Source organism: Colletotrichum navitas, assembly GCF_030913465.1.
Source record: "Colletotrichum navitas strain CBS 125086 chromosome Unknown LY79scaffold_108, whole genome shotgun sequence".
Taxonomy (NCBI): Eukaryota; Fungi; Ascomycota; class Sordariomycetes; order Glomerellales; family Glomerellaceae; genus Colletotrichum; species Colletotrichum navitas.
This window is the reverse complement of record NW_026850654.1, coordinates 121550-127549: the sequence shown is the minus strand read 5'-3', so window position 1 is coordinate 127549 and position 6000 is coordinate 121550.

Genomic DNA, 6000 nt, shown 5'->3' with positions numbered 1-6000 from the left:
AAAATTAACTAAGTCTAGCTATTATATTAGTTATTATTTATTAAGAATTAGTTATTAAAATTCTAAAAAAAAAAAAGATAAATTAATAATCTAATAAAATACTAGTAAAAGAAAAAAAAAAGTAATAATAATAGTATAAAAACTTAATAAAAGGCTATAACAAGAAAAAGAAAATAAAGCTTATAAAAGTAAATAAATAATAAAGGGGTAAAGCTTAGAGAGGTAGCTCTAAAGAGAGGTATAAAGGTCCTTATAGATAGCTAATAGGCTAACTAAACCTTTTTAAGAATATACTAGATTAAGGCTAGTGTAGTATAACTAGGACAGTTACACAAGAGGGAAGTATAATTATTATAGGACAATAGGTAATTACCCTAAAATCCTAGGTAGACCTAGTAGGTTAAAGGAATATTATTCTTAATATAGTTTAGTAAGCGTTTTACCTAGTAAGGCTAAATAAACACAAGATTAAAAAGGTACTAACCCCTTAGCAAAAGGCTAGTAATAGCTAGGTTAAGAATTAGCTTTTGTAGAATACAAGACCTATGTTTTAATTATTACTTCTTTTTACTAGTACTATTATATTTAACCTTTCTAAAGAGCTAGCGTTATATAGTAATATTTTATTTTAGCTAGTCTAGTTAGCTAAAGAGCTATAGTTAGTCCTTAAGGTCCTTTACTTTCTTTAGTATAGACTACTTTACACTAGATACTTATATATTTATATCCTAGGTATCTTAGCCCTTATAAGTATCTTTAGTAGCTACTTTAAGTAGTATTAATAGTGTTAGTGTTAATAATATTACTTTTTAAACTAGTAGCCTATTTATTAGTAGCTTTATAATACTAATAAGCTATAACTTAGTATATTTCTAGCTACTCTTAATATTACCTATAGTTAGATTAGCCTAGTAAGCCTTTTAATAATAGCTAATAAAGTTCTTTTTACTAATAATAGTTAAATTATTTTACTAACTAAGATACCTAAGCTTTTTATAATAAGCTACTTTTATAAAACTAAAGACTAACTAGTTAAATAGCTAAAGAATATAAGAAGTATATAGTAGTAAAAATAAAAAATAAATATTATTAATATAGTATAATTATATAAAATCTATTATTATATAGCTCTTATACTTATTTAAGATAAGTAGTCTAGCTTAATTAGGCTAAGAGGGCTTAGTCTAAGAAAAAAAGACCTTTTATAGCTATTTAATAATAGTATTATTAGTAGTCTATTTATTCTCTATTACTATAAACTTTTATTTATTATATAAGGTAAAATCTAAAGAAAACTATTACTACTAGACTATTTTACCTTTATATATAACTAAAAGATAAATAAAAATACTTTTAGTAAATATATACTTAATAATAAATACCTAAGTATATAATCTAGGCTACTTTTTTTTTATTATCTTTATTTTAGCCTTATCTAGTATTAACTTATTATTACTTTTACTCTTAAAGATACTAGTCTTATTTATATTATATTTATTAGCTAGTTTAATAGCCTAGATATAAGGTATAGTAAAATATTTAAACTAGTCCTTAATAACCTTAGTAAATACCTTATTAATATACCTTAAATTAATAAATTAACTTCTTTAGACCTTAATAAATAAGTTTCTTTAAATAAAGCTATTTACTTACCTTTTACTTAAAGGTTAAGTATCCCCTATAGTATAAAGAATATAATAAGTAAAGTCCTTTAGTTATTAATAGGTTAATAGTAGCCTAAGGTTAGCCTAGCTAGTTACTTAAGTAGCTAGCCTAGCCTCTTAGGTAGTTAATAGTTACTAGAGATCCTTAAAGGTAATTAACCTTTATTAATAACTATTTATATAATACTAAAGTGTTAATTATAGTATACCTTATTACCTAGAGGTAACCTAAGAAGATATACTATTTTTAATATTAGCAAGTGCCCCTTAGATCTTATCTTTAGTATATTAGGTTATAGTATATTAAAGAGTATATCCTAAAAAAATAAAGTAATTTAATAAAGAATAAAAAATGTTGTAATAGTTTAAAGTTAGAGGTTATCTAGAAAGTCGGTGGCTGGGTGGCATTTTTGGGGTGGGCCATATGGGTGGGGGGGCCATAAGTGGGTGCTTTGACTTAATTGAAGAATCGTGGGACTGTTCAGAATGAGGTGCGTATGCTGCTAGAGCCACGATCATGAATTAAACACCTTGGAAGAACTAATCCATATTGTGATAAGCATAGGAAGCTCACCGTCTAGAAGCTCTTCTGGGTTGTCAGGTTGGCCTTTTGACTGTATGCATTCGAGGCGAGCATCGGTCTTGCACTCTTCCACAAGATTGAACCTCAAGAGACATTTCAATTACATATACCATTGTTTACCGAAGCCAACAGCTTTTCTTGACTTTCAAATAATCAATTTGCTTAAGATATTAGATTGCTTCAGAAGGCGTTGTTTCCACGATTTACAATCCAGATCAGAGATTGATGACTTAACAGGTCTGGACAGTAAATGGAAATGCTTTTTACAATACCTAACATTGACAGTGTCTAAATGGCTCGGCAACGGCCAACATGACATGCACGCGAATGAATGCTCGGGTCAAAGTTCAAGGCCCAAAACTACATCAGCTCGACCTAGTTCCAAATCCAAGACCATCGCATAAGAGCACGCGTGTTTCAAGACTCATTCAGATGGTTTACAGGGAGACCCTCATTCCCCTTTCATTGCAATGATTATCCAATTTGCCCCCGCCGCTTGCCATCTTGGAGACGGATACATGGGATCCTGGTTCCGTTAACTGGTCCGGTTTCTAATTCACCCGTTTAATCCAGTCTTCCGACACATGTGGAGGCGACGGTTGGAACCGGACAAACACTTGGGGATGAGGGAAGGGAGCTCGCTTCACTAACCTAGACTTGGAACTTTGCGCATGCTCGTCTAGAAGCTTTGGAGAAACAGTCGGCAACGTCTTGGCACCATTTTGGAAGTTGATGCGGTGATTGCTTCCTCTCTTATAGTATATCAGGCGGTACTAGGTTTTGTCCGAACCATTGTGGGATGTCTCCGGCACGGTGGCACCCTTTACTCAAAGATAGGCTTGCCAGCCGGTGTTGCCGAGAGCAATTGTTTTTTAGTAGCCAGTATTTGTGTGATGTGTTACTTGTGTTCGGTTCGTCAGTTAAATAGAAAAGGGGAACAATGCGTCAATATTCGATTTATCATAGTCCATACACTCCAAGATTAACACGTCAAGACGGCTCGATGCGATACCCTATAGCTGTTATCTATACTAATCTCAAATGCCTGTTAAATGTCACTGGAAAATCACTTTATACTCATCGTACCATCGGACTGGGTGGCAATTTGATGATGCGACTGGGTCTGCGCAGGAACCGAGACCCAGAGAAAGACCAGAGAAAAGGCTGAAGAGTTAAATAATCCCGAAAAAGTCAGTAGCTGGGCCTGGGAAAATAGCTGAGATATTGATCAGACAGGAGCTAGACCATAATTGGGCCAGAACACTATAAATAGATGCGGCACTCGAGTTATTGAGATAAGTTCCATCGGAGTCACAGACATCACTGTGAACGAAACAAAACTTTTACTGCAAACCCTGCTAGCCGACATATGGTCGGGCGAAGAACATCACACAAGCTCTTCCATGGATGAGGTCGTCTGAACTGCTCTGCCTGAAGTTACAAGTTGACAAATAAGACGCTGGATCCCGTCCTGGTTTCATACCTTTCATGTCCGAGTCGATTGAGTATGGTCAGTCTCATGAGTTATAGGTAACTCGATCGAAATACGAAAACATATTCCATATCTAACTCTGTCTTATGCCTGTACTCTGGGTCCAGGAGACATCCAGGCACGTAGAACCACACTTCGTAGAACGTGTGAGTGACTCAAGTTTTGGGCTCATGCTCATATCGCGCACCGATGTCATTTGTCTGGTAAAAACACCAGCTAATAAACGGATAGCGGGGGCTTACCGGTCATGCAAGCCAGAACGGGCTTGCAGGATGCTGTGAGTGAGCACCTTGTTGAAAATAAGGTTGTTAATGGGCCGACGTCGAACTACTCACGACGCAGTGGGCTAGTGGCAGAATAGCACGGAACAGAATGAATGATATGCAACGGAAAGGTAAAGAGGTTGAAGGTCCAGCCATCCCGTTTTCTTCATGCTTACAAGTTACATTTGTCAACATCTTTTCACCGAAGATACTGGCATCAGACGCTAGGACGAATGTCGGACAAGAGAGCGTTTGGGGCAAACAAGGTTAAAGGGGAAACATGTGGCGAAGACTAGGGACCTCTAGTATATGTAATTCAGGAGAACTATAAGAATTGTAATTCTTTGATTAGACTTTGTACGGCACCCCTCTTCTTAAGGTGTAAACCACTGGAGTCCGGCCTGGATCAGTCCGGTGGCCGTGCTTGGGAACAACCGTAGAATGCACCCAGTGTGTCAGGGCGCAGCGTGATCTTGCGGCAACAAGTTTACCATAGTACAGTATTTGAGATTGTACCGTCATAGGGACGAGAGAAGTGAGGCCGTGTCCGGGATCCCCCTGAACAGACGGCAGGAAACGAGGGACCATGATCTGCACAGGGACGAGAAGGAATGGATCCGATGGACGATCTTGATCGCCGTAGGTGGCGATGCCAACGTCGGTCATGGAAATTTTGACACCGGTTCAACTCTCAACTCTATTTGTGCCGCTTCTCTTCATGATTTGGGCCATGACAAGAAGCTGCGGTCGCGTGATGTTGCAGCGCGGGCTTGGGAAATGCGCTGGACGTCACGACGGCCGACTAGCTGAGCTGGTCATCCCATATCTGAATCTGCTTTGGCCAGCGTCGTCCGTCCACTTACACAGAATTTGTCAGAAACGAGGTCCGAGGCCGTCCAGCTGTTGCCAATGGCATGGCGAGGGAATAGGGCGCCACGTGTCAGCTCTGCAATGGTAAGCAGAGCTACTCCTTTGGGGTGGGAGGAGCATACTGCAGGGTGGTTATCTGGTAAGTGACCTAGAACGACATTTGCATTGAGAAGGGTGTTGAAAGGTACATTCGCCATGGCAACGGGCTATGGCGAGAGACGAATATAGTGACGGCATAGAATATGAAATACTGGCAGGGGCTAGCAAGGATTCCGATTTCTTTTGAATGGGACATGAAGCGTCCGACTCGATGGTGTACGGCAGCCTGCAGGGCGCACTGGTCCAAAAGTCAGAAATTCCCTCTTTAGGACAAAAAGATAATATAGATACGGTATGGTGTGTATTTAGGCCCACTTATAATCTCTATTAATAAGGTCTAATTGGTTTAGATATAATGCTTACATAACCTTACTACACCCCATAGGCCTATAAAAGGCTTAGCCCTGATCCTAGTCTTTTACAACTTCCGGCTTATTTCCGTAGGCCAACGCCTGCCCACTGTTGCCAGCGCCTGCCCACTATTGCCAGCGCCTGCCTACTATTGCCAGTGTGCACCACTATTGCCAGCGCCTGCCCACTGTTGCCAGCGCCTGCCCACTATTGCCAGCGCCTGCCCACTGTTGCCAGCGCCTGCCCACTGTTGCCAGCGCCTACCCACTATTGCCAGCGCCTGCCCACTATTGCCAGCGCCTACTCACTATTGCCAGCGTGCACCACTATTGCCAGCGCCTGCCTACTATTACCAGCGTGCACCACTATTGCCAGCGCCTGCCCACTATTGCTAGTGTGCACCACTATTACTAACGCCTACCCACTGTTGCCAGCGCCTGCCTACTATTAAGAGTATACACTATATTTATTATTTCTTAATACTTATATTTATCTTAATAGAATTAAAGATTCTTGATTCTTATATTTATCTATTATTTATACTTAGAATTATATTCTCTCTAAGGAAAAAATTTAGACTTTGCCACTAGCCTGTGCACCTTAAGCGAGCCAATCAAAGTAAAGTCCTAAGAGTTTTGCAAAGGGGTAGGTGTAGCAACCCAAGTTGACTTTTGGAAC